The sequence below is a fragment of the Dermacentor silvarum genome, chromosome 1 (genome assembly GCF_013339745.2).
Source record: "Dermacentor silvarum isolate Dsil-2018 chromosome 1, BIME_Dsil_1.4, whole genome shotgun sequence".
Taxonomy (NCBI): Eukaryota; Metazoa; Arthropoda; class Arachnida; order Ixodida; family Ixodidae; genus Dermacentor; species Dermacentor silvarum.
Genome location: NC_051154.1, coordinates 86,516,585 through 86,538,525, shown reverse-complemented (window position 1 = coordinate 86,538,525; position 21,941 = coordinate 86,516,585). Strand labels below are relative to the sequence as shown.

Here is a 21,941-nt window from a genome sequence, read left to right as displayed (position 1 = left end):
CCACTTCAACTGTGCAGTGTGCAGTCTGTGGATAAACGTATCTTTTTATGCACATTATTCTACGAAGTCGTGTGATAATTGTGTAAGAATTGTGTGTGTGATTGTGATTTTGTGAAGGAATGTGTGTAACTCTAGCATAATGTCCGATTAAAGAACGGTTAATGTGTACAATCTCACGCCGTCTTTTGCGATCGCCGTTGGAGACCCACGACGCATGTTGACTGACGGCAGACAGCTGAAATAAAACAGTTCACAGACGCATATACTGATAATGTGATCCATGAAGTCAGTCTTCACGTTAAGGCGATATATGTATAATTTCTGCCTGAACATCAGTGCCTCTCACTCTCTTTTCTGCATAGAATAAACGTTTAAAGCATAGACTTTAACAGAATAAGTTTGCACGATATAGTTATTAGGATGTACTTAGTCATGTACCTGGTGGTGCCTGACTTGCACCTTGGTAACTTTGTGCGCCATTCGAATTATTAACGAATAAGTTTTGTTAGAGGAACAATTTAAAACGGACAACATTGGCTTCTAGGCAACAGGCTACTACGGATGTATAATAGTCTTTAGCTTTTCAAGACGTTCTATATGCATGAAGAATTCCTCGTCAATTGTCACGCACTTCATTCTAGAAGGGCAATTACAATAGAACCTATATATTTCCCTTGACATTTGAGGTCACAGATACGCCGTAGCAGTGACAATTTGTCAAATGCAATGCCATTTTTCTATTCACCAATATTGATGGAATGTTGCAGTGTTGAGAGTGGTCTTTTGTCTTATCGTGAGATATAGGTGACCTCCGATGGTCTTTGTTGAGTTTACCAGCTACAAGAAACAACTACAGTTCTTCGTAGAGAATTTTTGTTGCTTGTCGACACAACTTATAACCGTTTGTTAAATCCAGGTTAACAAGATACCTGTCTCGAGTTTTACGTTATTTTTCATCTTACGAGACATCTAGTTTTTGAATGTAATCTACTATAGGCTTAGAAAGTGTACGGTGTGCGGAATCTGCGGAAAGGTGAATTTCCGAGAATGACTGAAATTGAGAGTTGGAGCCTGCAGTAGTATGTATGAATAACACAGGGTGGCATTTAGTTAAGAGGCAGCATGCCCGAATTGAGCAGAAGCGAAACTTTCACATGCAACTCGCATTCCGTAAATTAGTGACACCGACTGTACTTCTCTGGGTGATCGGATATAAACCAGAGATTTATATTTGTCTCCGTTGGGGAAGTACAACATTTACGTACGTGCCTTAAGTTAGGATCACTGCGTGAGGGCTAACGAAGGACGTTCGCTTTTGTTGTGTCATGTACCAAAAAAACACACAGTACTGAATCCTGTAGAAGAACTCGGCAGACTTCAGCCATTCCTCCGGCTCTGCATTCATTTACTGCGATAGCAGCAGCTTCCTCCATTTGAACACCGCCATCGTCTAAAGAACAACTTCCTTGCGATGCGCACAATGTCGTTTTTGTCTCCTACAGTATTCAATATATCAATAAATCAATCAATAAATAAATAAATTAATTAATCAATCAATCAATCTTTATTTACTCGTAAACAAATACAAGCATAGGTGTACTTATTGAGAAAGAGGTCCCACAGCACACGGCTGAAAGAGGTCATCCTTATTGCGTATACTGTGGCCTGCGAGATGCATGCACAGACACCACCACTTTCAGAGTCTGCGTGGCGCCGACTGTATTGATATAGGGACACCTGTATTGGTCGTGTGTTTAATCTTACCCCCATTTTAGAGTTCCTTGTGAAGATCGACCGTTGCCTGAGCAGCACGTTTCAATGATGAATAGGAACTGTGCTGTGTTCTGCCTATGTGTCTGCGTCGCCCGGTGCAAATGGAAGAGACTCATTAGCTCGTTTTTCTGCTTAGGTTTCCCGCAAGAGTCGTTTGTGCCTGAAATAAATACCACGAAAAAAAATGAGCGGTAGCTCAGTGGTTAGCCGCGTCCGGCTTCATAGTACACACTGCCCGAGCTTCGATACCCAATATAGCGAAGTTTTGTTTTTCTATGCCATACGGTGAAGGTGAAACTGAAACGGCATACCCGGAGATCACTTTTAATTTTACTTAAAGAGATAGAAAAAAAAAAAAGCAGCCTGACGCTACTTTGTTAATCGCATGTACTAGTATGGCTCAGTCCGACTCAATCAGCGCGAACTGCAGGTTCTGCTGGACCATGAAAGGGTGCCATCTTCTTGACGGTGCCCACCGAAGAAAGAAGTGGTATAGATGGGAGTGCAGTTCTAGAGGGGCCTGCAGTGATACCTCGATTGCCTCGTGATTTTACCGGTGCGGGGTGTTCTTAAAAGAAGCGAAGCCAGTAAGCCTTAGCGCCGGCGAAGAGGTCTGCCACGCGGCGGATCGGTGCACACGCTGGTCTTCTTCCCAAGAAAAGGGAGTTAATGGCGCGGTGGAATTGAAAACTGCAGCGGCAAAGGAAAGAAAGAGGAATGGACGGGTGATTATTGGACTAATGGCAAACCACATGAGGCTGTGCGCGGGCTCCGTCTCGCGCCGCACAGAAGCAGCGTGCGCACGCTTGCTCGCGCACAGACATCGGGGAGACGCACAAACAGACGGAGCCGAGCACACAAGAAGGGCTAATGTCCTTAATGGCGCGGCAGCGAGCGAGCCAATCGTTTGCACTGGCGGCGCATTTTGGCTGAGAAGGGGAGCCCCGTGCGCTTATGATTGGAGTCTTCTCCGCCATTATTATTAATTCCCGCATCATTCCTGCTTTATTTATTCCTTTTCTGTCTCGTCGTCTTGCCAAGGCTGTTGTTCAACGCCGTCTCGGCGGCTCGCTCTCTCGTCGACCATTTGTCCGCGCGCCTTTGCTTTTCGGTTCTCTTGTTTGCGGCGCCCGAGATATCGCGCCGACTTCTGCGCCTTCATTCCGCGCGGCCGTACTTCATCTTCCGACCCAAGGCCTGCGCTTGCCCGCCTGCCAGACTTGCACGCGACCGTCGCCAGGATGTCGCTTCCTGCTTGGCGTAACTGCATAGACGTTCCGTGGAGGGCTTCTGATCTCCTCCATTGGCTCCCGTGGCGATGGCGCGAGCTATCAGCGATTCGTGCGAACGTCTCGCTGCCTCGAGGCTGGCGGCTTCAGTAGCGCGCAGCGGGCCGTCACCCTGTCCTTTTGAACCATTCTGAAATGCGCTTATTATGCGTTGCTCGAAATGTTTTCGGGTTTGTGTACCTACACATTCACACCTACATGTACGTATCTATACATTCGCAGGGTGAGGCCTTCGTCCTGCAGTGGACATAAAATATAGGCTGATGATGATGATGACATTCACACCAATGATCCCAACTCATATAGGATGCTCAGGCGGAACCGCTGCCGGCCTTGTATGCCAGGTTAACCCCACCTGCATGCTGCAACGTCACCCCCACCACCACCCTCGCACGGCAGCACACTTTATTGACTGATGCGTACATGCAGCACGCCAATTATGAGCACAACAGATTTCCTTTTGCCTCTGGCCAAATGTCACGTGGAAACCTTTCAGGTGAACGTTCCTTGGCGCAGAGAGAAAACATGCCAAATATTCCGGGAACTGTCTCACGCTATGAATTCTCCTTCGATGAGAAATACCTTGCTGACCATGAAAACATGGAATGAAAATATTACGCAACAGAGCCTGATTCTGGGCACTCGACCACTGTCGTGGACACTGAAGGAAATGTGTCGACAATATTCGAACTACCCGCCGTGGTTGCTCAGTGGCTATGGTGTTGGGCTGCTGAGTACGAGGTCGCGGGATCGAATCCCGGCCACGCCGGCCGCGTTTCAATAGGGGCGAAATGCGAAAACACCCGTGTACTTAGATTTAGGTGCACGTTAAAGAACCATAGGTGGTCGAAATTTTTCGGAGTCCCCCGCTACGGCGTGCCTCATAATCAGATCGTGGTTTTGGCACATAAAACCCCACAATTTAATTTTTAATATTCCAACTGCGGGGCATCAATATGAGGAATTTATGGAGAAAGGAGTCAAGGCAAGTCAGCGTCGTGCCATAAGACACCTGTTCAAGGGCAAGAAAACGGAACGTATGTTCGACGTATATTTAGAGTAGCGACGGAGCTCTTTCACGCAGGTCGATGCGAACCATATTATCTTGGCTGAATTATGTTCTCTATGATGCAAGTAAAAGCGGCAGCGACTCGGAACGCATTCCAACTATTATTTCACCGTAAGCATCCTGCGACGTCAAACAGACGCACCAACGTTACGTCTAAAATACTTCTACCTTGTGGCCGCATAAGTTTGTATGGTTTCGTATATGTGCGCTAGATCAAGTTATCATCGCGTCAAACTGTCCACATCGTCCAGTGAACGAATCGAAAGCGCTCAGGTTAGAGCATTGAAAATCTGGCATTCCGTTTTGCTTCAGACACGGTAGGGGTACGTAAGCGCCTCAGGGCTGCGTTACAGAGTTCAGGTTGCGAAAATGCCGGCAATGCTCTTTCGAGGATATAGTACCGTCTGTTTCGTGCAACAAACCAACCAACAAACAAGAATATAATATTTGTGAAGAGACTGGTGGTGCTGGAGGAATGTTGCTTCACAACTTTCTGAAGCTGGAAAGACTGAAAACGTCTTATATCACATTACTGCAATATACAATGAAAAAACAAAGCTCTGGGCTCGTGTATTAACAATGTTTTTTTTTTGCACGTGATTCTATTCCATTCATATCCTCCACTACGCCTACCAGCCGATCATGCTGCTTAGACAGAAATCCTAACAAAATAAACCGTTAGTCAACTTGAATGCTGTTTCAGGCAATGTAACGGAGGGTATCTGTATATGTATAAAAATTCAGAGCCTCACAAGCAACTTCCTTTGTAATGTGGAAAGGACAGCGAAACAGACACCGAAAAGAATAGATATATTGAGGTAAGCGGCCTTTTTGTCCACTACGTTCATGATGTCAAAAAGCTGGTGCACAAATCGTTTGCTTGGAAGCCCATATGCGTGATAAATCACAGGTTTAGCGCATCAGGCTACCGTTATCAACTTTATTTTGTTTCCTAATTTTATACTTACCTATAAAACTATTGTTTCTTGCATTGGTGGTTCATTTCCTCGGTGTGACAAGAACGGGATGCCAGAATAAGCGCATTAACAAGTATTACTTTCTATTCGGAGAGCTTCGTATCTGAGTAATGGCGACTGTGCATAATCTACAGCATGGCGAGCCGTGCTCAGCCTGGTTAACCTCCTTGCTTCTCACTTATAACTTTTATCTCTCTCTGCTAATCATTGTCAAAGCAGTAAATACTACTCAGAAAAAAAGAGAGCGCAGCTCGTTTTAAATTGTTGCATGAAATGCTAAGATAGTAAAAAACAAAGGCACGTGAAGACATAAAAAGAAAGGTGAGAGAAAAGGCAGGGGGGTAAAGCACAGCCAACCACTGAATGGCGCTGCCCGGCGTGGGAAAGAGTGTGGGGCTTAAAAAATTTCAGGCGAAAAGAAGAAGCTAAGTCAACACACATGCGAGGAAATACGCAATAAAATCACAGTCTGTCAGACAAACTCATATTGGAGGACGGAAAGGAGGTATAGATTTAGGCGTAGAAAAGCAGGGAACTTAACCAGACGTTAAACCTGGTAGGCTACCCTGCAAGAAGGGAGGGCGCAAGGGGACAGAAAAGCACAAAGCAGGTTACAGCGCATACACAATGCAGGCCCAGCGTGCAGCATTGCCACAGCCTATCACCTATCGCGCACGGCCGTAGACCACTGGGATTGAAGCAGCGCTTTCATGCCCTCCAGCACTGAGCCGAGCCCCTTTGTAAGAACTGACCCACAACCTTCTGCGCCAGTGCTTTTCAGAACCTGCGGTGAGGATGCCGACTGGGGCAAAGAGACTCAGCTTCGTTCTGAAACCGGACGGCTGTAGAAACTTTCAAGAGCACCGAGGAGCGTTACACTCATTAGATAAGCCGGTGGCATAATACATACGTCCCCGGTTGGAGCAGAAAACAAACCACTCACTCAATCCGTTAGATCACAGTACACGTGAAAAAAAAAAAAGAAAAAGAAAGAGCAGACGTGATCCCAATAAACATTCCAGCTTTCATTTGAACTTAGTTACACTGAAAACTGAAACGTTTCTTGGGTAATGCGAATGAGCAAAAAATAATAAAAAAGTAAAAAACAAACAGGCAAGAATAAAGATGTAAATAAGAGAGTGCAAAGATAGACAGCAAAGATAAAGCAGTAATTGATGTATAAATCAGTGTAAGTATCTAATCCAGACCCGTTATCATCCCGCTCATGCCTCACGAGTATCAACCAGCCAAACAAGGCGCGTCGTAATTGTGGGCGAAGAAAGCACTTACCATTTAGGCACCGACGTATTTGCTGTCACGAGGTCGGAGACATCTGGCTCGATCCGACGCCGTAGCCTTGTAGAGGGCTGCACGAGCAAAGGAAACAACAGGCGATTGATTTTCCACCTCAACCTGCCGACCAAATTTTGCAACGCCAACGTTCACGGAGCACTGAACAAAAATATACATTTTCAGTCTATCACGCTGCGATGTTGTACCAATTGTGCGCCGCGATTCTAGATCTTTTTTTCTTCTAGGTAGCTAATATTAGAACCCTCATCGTTTATCAGGAATGCGGTATATCAAAGACCCAACAAGTAAACGCAATTGCGGCCTAAAACAAATTAGTTGTTAAAAGCACAGAAACCGTGTATGCAGTTTTAAATGAATTCCTATAAAAAGAAAACGCTAGTATAGCGGTTGGGCAAATCGAAGCGCAGAACCGAAAATGCAACGAAGCGTTCAAACTCTATAGCATAGCAAGATATTGCAATAATCACACACTTTTTATACAAAGCCATTATAGCCTCTCAGAAAAAAAAAAAAAACACACACACTGAAAGACAGGCTACTAAAGGTTTAGTTTTGAAGTGATTTCCGCTTTTCTAGTTGCTCGTGTACGTATTAATGGCAAAAATACTGGCAATGCTTAAGCCGCACTACCGGCCACCTTTATGTTTTATGTCATGCACTTGGATGTCACGAACTCTTCTTCCATTGCAAGGCCATTGACAATACTTAAGTCTTCTGCATATTAATCCCCAAACCTACACTTAAAATTTCTCCGACGGCATCTCCGACGTTGCTGAAGGAGACAATATAATCTAGAAACCGCAGGTTGCTGACATACTCGTACCTCTCCGGGGCTCTTTGGACGAAATCCTTCCCAATTTCGCATCTTTTAAAAGCACGCAGTGAATAACATAGAAAGTATTGTGTCTCCTTGTCTGACAACTTTCTCCAGCGGTAGTTTTCTGCTTTCTATGTGAATACTTGTGGAAGCTGTGGAACCTCTGTATATATTTCTAAAATACTCTCGTATGCTTACTCTACTCCTTGACTACGCAGTGCCTCCATGACTTCTGGTACGTTTACTGAATCGAATGTATTTTCGTACTTTATAAAGGCCGTATAGAGACGTCAGTTCAAGACTGCAATTTTTTATTACCTCGTTGATTACATATGTGTGAGCCATTTTGATTATCGCTTTTATGGCCAGCCTGCTCTCCGGGCTGACTGAAGTCAACTCTTGCCTTTATTCTATACGAAATTACCTTAATGAGTATTCTGTACTGTACCGAAAGCAAGCTAATTGACATGCATTTAAATATCTTGGCGACTCATTTCTTGTGGATTAGTACTGTCTTAGCATTCTTACAAGTCGCTGGTGCTACATTTGAAGTCTTGATGCATAGCGTATATATGTTGCAAGCTTCTCAAGCAAAATATCTCCGCCATCATTTCACAGAGAGACAGCTATTACAACTCTTTATTCTTCGCTTAGCATGTACATCGCGCTCAATATGAGTTGCAACACGGGCATACACCCGTCAGTTCTATAAATAATGAAAATGACAAGTGCCAATTTTCTTGTAAACAGGGCGCTACCAGTAATAGGAACGGTGTTCAACAATTTATTTGTGTGAGCGCTGCCATAATGCCATACCGACCTTATATGGCAGAATGGCAGCGCCTACACGCACACACATAAAAAAGAAGAAAAGAAAACGAATTCCTGTGTTGCAACTCATGTTGAGCGCGATAGTACATATTGTAAGGCTCTTCTATTTCGTCCATGTATAATTCCACACGGGAGTTTAGTTTCTTATATGCAATTTTGTTGAATAGAGGTCACATGACTGTTCTTGACTCTACACAGTTCAATATAGAATTCCTTCGCAGTCTTTTATATGTCACCAAATTGCTGACGGCATTGCCTGTTTATCACAATGTTCTTTTTTTTTTTAGCAATTCGAATTGCCGATTCCTGATTTTAGCTGCATCCTCAAATGTTTAATGGAATTTCGAATGATACTGATTTACCGCTTTAGAAAGTTCCAGAGCATGAAACTCCAGAGTTCCATGCTCTGTCGTTACTTAAGTACTTTGTTGATGAGGCCGAAATGCAAAAACGCCCGTGTCCCGTGCATTGGGGGCACGTTAAAGATCCTCTGGTGGTCAAAATTAACCCGGAGTCCCCCACTACGGCGTGCCTCATAATCAAATCGTGGTTTTGGCACGTAAAACCCAGAATTCATTTCAATTCATTGCTTAAGTACTTTGTTGATTGCGAGAGACTTGCCCGTTTCGTGCCTCGGTGCCTTGCCTTCGACTTCCGTTGCTGGTACTGCATGAAATTGTTTCCCTTAAGGTCTTATCTCCTGCCCCCATGCTATCCCCATCCTCCCCTTCTATCACTGATATTTGTTCCACTTTTTTCCTGACTGTTAACAGGTTGTCCTTGCCTTACTACATTTCCCTTTTCTATCCGGATCAAAATATTTGCTCGCTTCTGTATATGTGCGGCTGGGTCTGCTCCTGTTCACTTAACCTTTCATGCTCACGAATGCAAAGTAGGCAAGGTCGGGGCTGTCGGTGGCGTAAAGCAGGGGTCGGAGCTTAAGCTTGATTTTCTCGAAAAAGAATGAACGAAACAAATGAGGTGCAAAGACGCGCGCGGTCCACAGTCAACAAATCCCGTGTGGCGCGCACGTCAGAAAAATCTGCCTATACGGCATCGACAATGCCAGCAAAGAAAGAGAAGAACGAAACAAAACTGTCCTCCCTGGCCAGTTTAATTAAAGGGACGTCTTGCACGTTCCCTGTTCATTTAAATTGTTCTCCTGGGGAAATAGGAAGAGTCGACAAAACAAGTGCAGTCGGGCATCGACAGGGAAGCAAAGAGCAAGCGAGTGCGTAATTACGGCGGCCAAATAAGACGGCTAAGCCATTTCATCGCAGATACTCGCCCAATATCGTCCCTTCAGACACGAAGGCGCGACGGTTCCTTCCATTTAATTCGAACGAAAGTGCGTCGCGTACAGCGGAAAAAGAAAAGCTCCCTGCGGAAGTGCGCTAAAAGAACAAGAAACTCTGGGCGCTTTGGTCGGAAAAGGTTTCGCAGTGTTTACGAGACAGGGACGGCTAATTCCTGCCACCTATAGCGGCCCTTTTCGCCGAGAACGGGCGGTGTCTTTCCCTCGCACCTTTTTCGTTTTCTTTCCCGAGTTGAAAATAGCATAACAACAAGCGGACCGGGAATTAAACACGAAAACTAATTTTGCACCCGAGTGCCTTTCACCAATGCCGTCGGATCGGTGTGCTCTCTCTCTGTTTCCAATTGGAGCGCATTGAAGTTCTCCCCCTTTTCCTCCCTTCCCGGCCTCCCTTGCACACCCTCTCTTAATTAATTCCAGGCAAAGTGTGAGGACAAAGGGGGGCGGCGCTTTCCTAACGAGTTCCCTGGCGCCGCTCGTCCAATGAAAAGTCAGCTCATTAGTCTACCCCCTCCTCTTCTGCCATATCCCCCCCCCCCCCCCTCTCGCTCGGGTGCGATAAAAGCGGACGAAAGAAAATCATCGCCTGACAAAATGGCCGCCCCATTTCTATCTAAACGGAGCGCGCGCTGCAAAATGGAACAAGTAAAACGAGGAAAGTCCGGCGAACGAAGCCAGTTCACCGCGCGGGAGCACGGCGCACTACGCAACATTCTTGGGCCGCATTATTTTAATAACGGCGCGAAGCTACGGGAAAGAAAAGAGACAGGCACAAAGTGTGGATATATCATTAGCGCTGGCCTCCCCCCTCGCCCCTTATTCTGGTGCCTCCTCCCGGGCGTCATTTATAATCAGAAGCGATCTCTGCAAACGACAATGAAGGCCTCATTTGGCGAGACGCTGTATTTGGAAGACAACGGCTGAGCCAACACGCCGCGGCCCGAGCGCCGAGCCGCTTCGTCCTAATGGGCCAATTACAAATTACCCTCCATCTCCGTGCGCCACACAAATGTCCCCCTCGTTACGAGAGACGTCGAAAGAGCACACGGGCTGCCATCACCGAGATGGAGAAAAATAAAGGAAACCTCAGCGATGAAGCGTCCAAATCCGGCCGCCGAGACGGCAGATCGCGGGACGTGATCTCCCTGCAGTGAAGCCAGCCCTGGCGGCGACAGCCGCGGCTTCTTCTTGGCGCCGGGACGGAATGGCGCCGCCACCTTCTGGAAAGCCGCGACTCACGACGCCCGATCCCCGTCCCGAGCCGTGAGCGGCAGCACTAAGCTGGTGCGCGGCCCGGGTTTACGCATAAGGGACAGAATCGCTTCCAGCGAGCCGGCGAAATATCGACGCACGCACCACGCTCTTGACGGCATTTCAACGCGAGGACATCTGGGCTGGGAGGGCACCCAGAGCAGAGCCACACTTTAAGGAGTTCCACACCGAAACATACTGACGCAGTTGCTTTGAAGCTGTAAAACCTGACAGCTTTGTTAAAATAGTGAATAATATTGTACGCTCAAAAGGCCTGAGTCACATGGTCAATCAATTTACCTGGTCAATGACTTTACACACAGGCGAGTGCGCAATAGCTGAAACTATCGGACGAAAGTTTTGTCTGCAGTTGGCGGCATTAGCCCCAGGAACGTTTACCCGCAAAAATATTTAAGTCTGCTTATAATGCCGAGTCAGTCAGTCAGTAAGCCTTCGATCTTATGCAGGTCATGAAGCGCCATACAACTCCCGCATCTGCCTCATGGAGAGTACACGAGCACGCGTGCTTTCATATAGGTATTTACGGAGACTCGAATCCAGCATCGAAGGCCAATTAAATTGCGCGCGCATTTTTTTTTTTTTTTGCCTCTTATTCGCTGTGGAAAAGGCTGATCCAAAAACTAGCTACGGCAGTTCCGCGCATTGTGTCCCCACCGACATCCACAGCAAACGGCATGGATGAGACGTGTCTCAATGACATATTTTTCTCACACAGTTCCACGTAGATCATCGCAACCATTAACAGAGCGTTTAACGTCGCCGTTGTTGACCGAGCTGGCCCTAGCAGCTGTTAGACAGGAAGTGCAAGCTCTTATCTCAAATTGCCTGAAATTCGGTGAACAATAGTGTTCTACATTTATACGAACAGCTAATCTGCCCGCTATGTTCGTTCACTCAAAATGTTTAAGCGTGGTAAGAGGCTTTTGAGTAAACCCGATTCCTCTTGCGCATGCGCGATGAAAGCAAGCTTTACTTGTGCACCGTGTGATTATTAAGTCGAAAGATAATAGTGAAGTACACTGCCCATCTAAGAACACCAAGAGTTGACAAAGACATATTTTTCAAAAATGCACATATAGAAAGCGTGGTAAGTGTTTTCTCAAAGTGTTCCTAAAAAGTGACTGATCCATCAATTCTGTCAAATTATCCTACTCGTAAGTGCCACGTTTAGTGAACAGCAATGTAGCTTGCTCGCACTCACGTGTCATCCTTTTTAGTTAGACCTGTCAACACTGTTCTCCATCCTTCATCTCATGACGTACAACATTCTCAAGGTTTAGTCGAGCGTAGACGTTCAGCTAATACTCGGTTTCCGACGGCTAGGGCGGCTTAGATATTGCTTGCACTGGTCTTCTTCGGGCCGTAATATATTGCGCTACAAGCATCGGAACACACAACAGCTCAAACCTCAAATGCTTCAGATGAATCGAGTTCTTGATAACTACATTTCCGTGGAAGGCGGTTCCCTGCTTACTACGACGCCGCACAAGTTAAGGAGAAAAACTGAAAATGAAACATGTCGCAGGCCGATTGCGCTACTACCAACGTGTATGCACAGTTCTCGAGTACTAGCCAGACGACTAAACGGATAGGCTTCCTGTTCACCAGCGTGCCACGCCCTCCGGTCTCTGAAGCCCGGTGCACTGGCACAGGAGCCCGGCGACGCAGGCGCGCCACCATGGGCGTCGTGACATGCAGCGCGACAAAGCTGAGTGGGACAGACCGACCGGAATTCGCCCCGGCAGCTAGCAGTGTGGCACTCGCGAGTGCTGGAGGAAGCGCACACGACGGCGCGTTTCCACAGCGCATGCAATTTCCATGCCGGATACATATCGACGGAGGTTGCTCGATGTAGGTGGAAAAAGCGAATCACAAAAAAGTGTCCCATTTCGCCGAGCGCTGCGCATTAAGAGTTTACAAGCCTGGCTGACGCGGATCAACACAGACGCCCCGGCATCCAGCAAGTATAAATCTTGTCTCCGGGCTTTTTACATAATCGTTTACGCAGTCTGGGCTTTCCGCAATAAAGTCTCCACCCCGTGGCAAGGGCGTATTAAGAGCAGTGCTGCAGCAAGCGCCACAGAGAGTAAAGAAAGAAGCGAAGAGCGCGCTCTGACGCGCAGAAACTTGAAACATTTTCCACACACTTGCTTAGCGAGCGTTCATAACTCACTACGTTTTGTTTGTTTGGTCATTCTGCTAGTTTGACATCTTTCTTTCTTTCTTTTTTTTTTTTGCCATGTTGTGGCATACCACTTCAGAAAGGTGGCACATTTGTTAAAGCGAAAAGAAAAATAATTCCTATACAGCTGAAAAAGTACCTGAAGCTTCCTGGAGGGCCACAAATATTTCGCAGAAATTTGGGCATTCGTGGAAGAGAAAAACATAAGACTAGGCCCATTGAAATGCAAGTTTACGGTGGTTGACCTGGCCTCGTAAAATATTTGAGGTACTCTGAAATGGATTCTTCTTTACTCTCTGAAATGGCTGAAATAAGTTCGCGAAGAAACAGCCACTGGAGCCTGACGATAAAATTTGTAAACGTGGACGATAGAAAGGCAGGCAGTATGTGGGCGATGTAATCTAGAAAGTTGCCTTGGAGCCGTACAGTAGAAAAAGAAAAACCATGGCGGAAAACGACCGGCAGAAAAAAAAAACAGCAAGTAAAACGGTCGAAAGTATCTGAAAGCAAAAAGCACACAAATCATCAGGCATATCGCATAACGTTGAACATTGCTAGCCCGTCTGCCGCGAATATATTGAGGTATGGGACATGATTCGAACGATGTCTCCCTACTCATATTTCAAGCATAACCCTAAAAAAGTGAGCCGCGTACGGCTGTAAGCAAAAGCAATCAAGTGCTATTTGATTAGTGCCGTCAGGTAAAGGTCTTAAGCAACCGAAATATCGAATCTTTAATCATATTAAGCCTTGGAGGCATCGCAGATGCCAGACATTACGGCAACACACGTCCGGCACCTTAAGTGTCCGTATGAAAGCCTCTCCACCGTCGGGTAAGGACGTCTAGCGATTGTGACCCTGCGTGTCTAGCAGTAACACTTGGATGTATTCGTTAAAGAACAGACTTTGTTTGTGCGGCACTCAAAATGGAAATGCGGACGTAATCGCAATTTGGAAAAAGGAATAGGTTTTTTTTTCTGAACAATGACTGCAAAAGTCATGATTTACTAGTTCTAGCGTCTCATAAGAGGGGGTAAGTTCACTCCATGGCAATCGATTCACTCATAAGTAGTAAATATGCGCTGAGTCGAGCCACTCATATGCACAGTTTTTCTCCCTCAAAAGGCTTTCTCGCAGATCAGCAGTATGCACGTTTTGCCTCATCTACCTATAATCGGACAACGTAAGCGGCATAACACTCGGGTTGCGGTTCTAGAACTGCTGGCGGTGAATTAAGAGCTGAGTAGCCGAGCACACGCGTGGTTTGCTCGACTCACTCCCCTCCTCTTCTCCAACTCCGAGAAGAAATAGAGAAAGAAAAAGCAAACGCCGTACGCAGCTGAAGGAGACGAGGAGACGGGCTGAGGTGCGCGCCCGTTGACACTTGATGCGTCGCTGAGGCCGCGTCGTGCGTTTTCCCATGAGCGTTTCTAATGAATATGCCGGCTCGGCTTGGGCTGTCGCAACGTCAAGCGTGCGCGCGCGTGCACGCGGACAAGTACACGCCCGGTTCCCAGATTTAAAATTCAAAAGTCACTCAGGCTTGGATAAGCCTTGGTAATTGGTTCCCTGTGTCTGCAACACGACATTCATATTCAGAGGAGAGGGTGACGCATGTCATCCGTGTCTGTTACCAGGGCCCCCAAACTCGAAGTGTTTGGCAAAACTAGAAGAAGAAGCGAGGAAAACACAAGCAAACAGTAAGAAAGAAAGTACAACCAAATGGGGACTGTAACAACGAGGAAAGTGCATTTTTTACGCGTTTTTTATCACATCTAGAAGGAGCATTCACGCATGTAGTCGAGATGGTAGGCACGCCGTATTTGCCCAAGGCATCCGAAGCCAACCCCAGTTCACAGTTCTGTGCGAACGGTCCTGTATCGCCAACCAAATTGCTTCCCTAACTTCGAAACGGGAAGCATGGTCGAACTGCACAACCGACTATCGGTACAAGCGTTCGCTTCACGCCACCCAAACATCTCGCTGCGCTTCGATCAGTTTTCTTCATATATGCAGGTTCCACCCTTAAGTACAAACGTAATTGACAGGTTGATTTGGTTTAACGATCGAAAGCAACATAGGGCTTCTGAGGGACAGCGCAGTGGAGGGCTCCGGAAAACGTTTGGCTGCATGGGTGGGCCCATGTAGTCAAGCACCCAAAAATCGGTACACAGGCGTTTTCTCATCCCATCCCTATATGCGAATGCGACTGCCGCAGCCGGGAACCGAAACCCGCGGCCTCGCGATGAACAACAGAACGCCGCAGCCACACAGCCACCGCGGCGTACAAACATACACTATAAGGCACAAATAGCACAGCTTCCAAGCTTTACTCGATGATTCATGCGTGTATTTATATAAAGAAAAACACTATAGCTCTGTCAGTGTTGTCATAACGTCGCTGTGGACATTCTCGTCTCAGCAGCTGTGTCACTAGAACAACGTCGTCCCAGATGCAGACGCTCAGTGCAGCTCATACCGCCTTGCTGTATACACTCCGCAGACAGCGGCTTCTCGCAGAACAATGCCGAATGTGCTTACTCGTATGACGCAAATACGTGAGACCATCTCTTAGCCAAGAATAACCTTTAAAACGTTGAGAAAATGACAAGCCAAGAACACAACAGTGTCCTTAATCCAAAACAAGAGGTTGGTTCACATGAAGAATGAGGCTTGAAAGTATTGGCAGCCGTCGAACAAAAAACGTCGCTGAAGCCAACGTTTTGACATGTGCCCTTGTCGAAACGTTGGTTTCAGCGACATTCCTTGTTCGACCGTGTCCTGAGCTAGATGCGCCACGTAGTAATTATGAAACGATAAAGAAAAGAGAAAATTGGGCTGTTCGGTAACAACTGACTATTCTCAACTGTAGCCCGAGAAAGACGGAGCACACGCTGAAGAACGAAGGCACGCACGAGTATCGCACTTTCAAATGATTTTTTTAAGAAACAGATGAGCTTAAATAGAAACACGCAAGCAAAAGTGCGCGCTCAGTTGATCGAATCACGTATCGGAAGAAAGAAAATGTAAGAAAGGCACGTCACCTTAACAAAAATAAAATGTCAGCAAAGCAAGAATAATGCCATAAGCGGCCGAGATACGAAATATCAGCCGTGTTTATCAAGCCCACAAAGACCTCTCACCTAAAGCACAGAATGGCGTTTGCGAACGTTACAGAATATGATGATGATGATGATGATGATGATGATGATGATGATAATTTATTGGCGTCCCCTTTGAAATTGGGCGCTAACGAATAGTCACCCAGCCTGATTGAGTTATTCAGGTATGCTATATATGCTTTTCATTCTAGCATTTTTGGATACAACTCCTTAATCTCGTTCTCTTCCTCAAAACTTATCTATCTACCTGTGACGGATCCGCTCATATCAATTTTTTCCCCTGCTTTTTTTCCACCAATACTCTAAATGTCTCTTGATTATTTCGACTGCTGACCGTTTGACGCTTCCGTCCAATATACAGGAGTGTTCATTTATAAGTTTTACGGAATTTTTAGAAATCGCCTGTGGCAGGTAGCATGATTCTTATCATTGAGCTGGGTTATTCGATGAGGCGGACATTAGAAGCCCGAGAAATCGAAACACATATTCAACTAATGAACAAAAATTCACTAATTAACTTCTTAGTTAATTACTTTACGACACATATTGCCATTTACGAATTGTAGCCGGTGAGCTTCTCAGGCGTATCCACTTGGAATGAATTTCCAGAATGACACCAGTTTGGAGATATGCGCCATCGAACACGCCGTACTAATGCACTGTTGTTCAGCTCACTTTTTTACCAAAATGCTGTTTTATACATCGAAGCACACAAGTAACTGAAACGCCCATGTATTTTGTCCCACACTTTGAGAAATAATATCTCGAAACTGGTGTCATCCTGGAAATTCAGTTCAAGTGAATGCGTCTTGCAAACTCACAGGCTACAATTCGCAAATTGCAATATGTGTCGTAAAGTAATTAACTAAAAAGTTCACTAGTCAATTATTGCTAATGAGTTGAATATGTGTTTCGATTTCGCGTGCTACTAATGTCCGCCTCTTCGAATAACCCAGCTCAACGATAAGAATTATGCTACCTGCCAAAGGGGATATTTAAAAATCCCGTAAAACTTAAAAAAATGAACAGCCTGTATGCCCTTCCTTCACGATACCTAGTGGTCAAAAAACAAAACGAAGAAAATGCAAACAAGGCAAGGTGTTTTTTTTTTCAAACAAATATTTATTGAGTCAGCGCTTCGTCCTGTCGTGCGCTACCCTTCGTCTTTGTCTTTCACGCTGTTTCAGCATGTCACCGTAGTACCATTTCAAAACGGCTTAGGGCAGTACTGGCTGTTGCGCTCCACAAAGCAGTTATAGAATGAAAGCATTTAACTGTGTTGTCGCAACCGGGCGCTGAGACAGTGCCCCGTCTGGTATACGTAGTAACGATCACAAGTCATTAAAGTTCAGTAGACCACGCCGTCGCTACATGGAACAAAGTTCTTAATGCTCTTTACCTGACAACCCCTCGTTAGCTCCCTATCAACGTTTTTCTGCGCCAGCGGACAAATTTGGTTAAGCCTACTCCTGGCCGAGAAGATTACTTGTACGCCATATCTCGACGCCACCGCCTTTCGTCTCTGAGAAAGCGCATGAATATAAGGTGATACAACGCTCTTCCTCCTCGAACAACTCTCTAGCCGGACACCCTAAATTCTTGCTACCATCCTTTTACAAGCGTCCAAATGCTTTCAGAGACTGACGAAATAATAGGGGTGGGAAAGCCTGCTCGATAATTATAAAATGATAAATTTCGGCTGCCGAGACAGCTATACAGCTCTCTTGGAGAATAACCAATGTTCCCCTGTTTCTTGCATACAACAGTAAAAAATAGTGAGCTAAATAAAGTGCTTGCAAGCGTCAGTAAACTGTACATTAAGAATCCGTTTTCTACGCTGCACAGCTGAAGTGGAACCTCCTTGTGTGGAATATTAACCATGCTCACTGACAACACTGGCAGTACGTGTCATATCAAAACTGGCAGCTTTAGGAAATATGTTCGATTCACAGAATATGTTGAAGCACTAACGCAGCTATAGATACACAATGCACAGCTATATCAAGTTCTCTGCTTTAGAGCAGAAATACCTAATCAATGCTCACGGAAGTAAAGCAGATCGTACAAAGAATGCCTATATATAAAACCATTAAACCGTTAAAGTTTCAAGTGAAATTAATCTTCCGAACTCTTCCCCGTGTAAGCAAAGCATTAGATTTTATGGTAAGATGGCTTGGAATCTTATTTGCCAAAGCGACGTCCAGATTCAGACATTGTACTTCTTGCAGACTGTCGCCAAAATGATAATTTGCTCAGAAAGCTTCAACGAGCATCTAGTTGACCTCCCTACCTTTCTTTCTTTCTTTCTTTCTTTTCCTCCTTCTCCTCCTACAACTACCAGGTGAGTATGGTTTGGCTTCCAGGGGGAGAAACTATTCCAAGAAATTTGTGAACACTTCAGAGTTTCAGACTTATTATACTGCCTAGCGTCCTTTAAATTGCATAGCAATTTCAGGACGACGCTTGAACTCTCTACGAACTTTTAACAGTGACAAAACACTTCAGCAGAACGAAGCACCTTTTTGGCACAGCATACTGCGAAGCTGTTCTCCAAAGTGCGTTACAACCGGACCAAAATTAAAGAAACCGGAGGGAATAATATGAAAGTATGTTGTATTTTAAGGGCGGAAACCGAACAATTTATTCTCACAAAATTGAGACTCCGGTAGCAGACAAAAAGATGCTTTCTTAACGAGGACATCCTTTCCACAAAATCGTAAAGAAGACAAATTTACCGATTGTCGTCTGACATTTCAATGATTGTTTCAGAATAGAAACTCTCTGCTCAGTGATTTTGAGCACCAAAAGCCCATTATTTCAGACAAGCGGAAGTACAGTAACTGCAACTCATTTCGCAACACATTCACTCGTTCTAATTTGAACGTTTCATGAGACTTCTAAAAAAATGCAGCGGCCTGAATATTTCAGGGACGTTTAATTGTTGTTAGAAAGACTACACTGAGGAGGTTTCGTGCCTGTAAGGTTTGTTAAATTATGCGAATCTCTATAACGATGATTTAATAGACTAACATGCTCCACAGGTTCCCTCAGGATACCATACTCGTGTATCATATAGTAACTTATTCCTTATATAATTATGCGGAGAGACACGCCAAATTATTAGTCAGGTTCCTGACATAAAGCTTGCAGGCGCTATCAAGTGAATTAGCATCGTATTATTTGTGTAGCATGTCATTCCACACAGCGATATTCAGTTCAACATATCTATATGTAGCTGTACAATCGCCGCATAATTTTACGGAATAAGGACGCAAGAGAAAGAAATGTTTATGGCATTTCATTGCAGCAACCACAGGAGTCTGCGGCCGAGACGTAGCAATTATAGCCCCCTTCAAAAAATTACGATAAATAAAAAGCGCTTAACACGCCATGTTAAAAACTTTCTTCCCACCACACCATATCTCGCGGTCTCACGGGTCACTTAATAGGAAAGTCCCGATATTGTGTCCGCAGCAACACTTCCTCAGTTGAGTTCGCCAGCCTTAATTAGGAATATCTTGTCAAACGAACGCAGACACGTACATTCGCTTCTAATGTACCATACATGGTGATCATGTTTAAGCTTTACGGAATTTTTAAAACTCGCCTGTGGCAGATAGCATAATTTTTGCCTTGAGATGAATTATTCGAAAAGGCGGACGTTACTAGCCCGACAAATCGAAACACATACACGACTAATTAACCAATAACTAATTAACTTCTTAATTAGTTACTTCGCGGCACATATTGCAATTTACGAATTGCAACCAGTGAGTTTAAACGCAAGACGTATCGTATCCACTTGAAATTAATTTCCAGGTGGACACCCGTTTCAAGATAATATATCACAAAGGGTGGGACGAAATACGTAGATGGGCGTTCAAGTTATTTTCGTGCTTCAATGCATTGAGCATGAGCGTTCTGGAAAAAAAAATAATAAGTACAACAGTGCATTATTACGGCGAGTTCGATAACTCCTATCTCCAAACTGCTTTTATTCTGTAAATTCATTCCAAGCGGATACGTCTTCCAAACTCACCGGCTGCAATTCGTATATTGTAATATGTGCCATAAAGTAATTAATTAAGAAGTACATTAGTGCATTTTTGTTAATTAGTTGAATGCGTGTTTCCATTCCTCGCGCAAGGAATGTATGCCTCTGAATAACCCAGCTCAAAGACTACAATTATGCTATTTGCCACAGGCGATTCTTAATAATTCTGTAAAACTTAAAAATGATCACCCCGTATAAAGGAAATGCGCTACGCTAGATACAACTCACTTTCCGATAAAAAAATTAAAAAATAACATAAATAAAGTAAAAAGAAAGGAAGAAACGAAAAAAATCTAAAGAAAAAAGAAGCGCAGAGTTCTGTTCGACTCGGTCAATGCTTGGTACACTTCTATAGGCCCTACTATATAGGGGGGTCGGATGCAGATAATAGCGTACAATGACTCATCTAATCGTCCACCCGCTGCAGTGGCACAGTTACTAATGCGTTTTGCTGTTGAACACGAGGTCGCGGACCCGATTCTTGGCCTCGGCGACCGCATCCCAATAGAAGCGTAATGCAAAAACGGCCATGTACCGCACTTTGGTCCACGTTAAAAAACCACAGGTGGCCAAAATTAACCCGGAGGCCTTTACAATGCGTCTCTCGTAGCTCGCGTGTCGCTTTGATCTTCAGTAGTCGTCCTGGCGGAGGCAAGATGCGTATGTGGCTCAAGCTAGTCGCTTGTGTTTGTTAGATTGCCGCATGTATCGGTCATCATTATCTTCAGAATTTTGTTCCCTCTGCGGCTATATAGCCTGAAATGTCTGCTCAGCCACCTGACATTTCTGACAGCAATGTAATGCGCGCACCGTTGTGGCATCACTGGAATGGTTCATTGTGAGGTGCACTGGGGACATGCGTCTTGAGGTTACACTGTTTTGGAATAGTTATTTCGATGAAAGAAACAATACTGGCAAAGTAAGGCTAGACGTAAACTACTTGGTCACCGATAACCTGACGAAATTTTAAACTTTTATACTGTTGCGCACTTTCACATGTTTGTAGGCAACCGGTGTGAGTGAGATTTATTCTGATGACACTAGAAATGTTGGCAACCGTTGTATCGCCGGCTTCTCCACAAATAGGCAACCGGTAGCCTGTGCTCAATAATGCGATGGATGTGGACTAGATGAAATGCCAAATACGTTTTTAAGGAGATACTCCAAAGGAAACTCTTGCTACTTAACTATAATTTTCAAAAAAAAAGATTTAATCTGTTACTGTGAACTGGTCCTCTGTAAATGTGCTATAGTTCCCATTCACGAGCACAGTAATCAATATCTAGGTAGGTAGGGTTAACTGCGCAGCAGGTGGAGAGGTTAAAAGCACTTGCCATGGTGCTACTCCATAACATTTCGGTACTAGGCTGAGAGTAATAATTTTTTTGACAAAGATAATGAAAAACAGTATTCATGGACATGCAAGAAAAATAAAGAAACAGTGAACCAATTTACCTTGTTATCCTCTTTGTGCGAACTTATCTGACACATACTTCACAAATATATCATTATTTTCTAGGATTTTCTACGATGTCACAATTTCTTGAATTGCACCTTATATCGCTTCCACGCTTAATCTCAAAGTTTATGTTGATAACACATTGACAAATTCTTCTAAAGGTTTTGATATATCATGTCACGCCAAATACATCCTAAACTATATTTACGGATGATCCCAGATAATTATGGTGGATAAAATATTACTTCATTCAGAAACTCAGTTTAGTGACGCTAACAATGTGCAATCGCCTTACGTCAGTATTACGTGGAGAGCACCCAAACGCACTGTTCTAGGTCCACTGCTTATTATTATATTGGTCGACGTATAAGTTATCAATTAATTGGACGGGTGGCTGTCTTGGTAAATAAATTACCGCTTTTTTTTTTGCTGGCGTTTATCTGCAGGGAATCAACTGTACTCCAGTG

General features: G+C 44.8%; 1 protein-coding gene across 2 annotated transcripts in view; it reads right to left on the bottom strand.

The window, feature by feature from the left end:
• LOC119431810 (zinc finger homeobox protein 4) overlaps positions 1 to 21,941 on the bottom strand; it is a 314,132-nt gene that overhangs the window by 164,573 nt on the left and 127,618 nt on the right. For both annotated transcript variants that reach the window (XM_037699276.2, XM_049670602.1), the window contains one exon: positions 6,399 to 6,475. The gene's annotated coding sequence lies outside the window, so the exon portion shown is untranslated. The remainder of the gene's footprint in view (positions 1 to 6,398; positions 6,476 to 21,941) is intronic.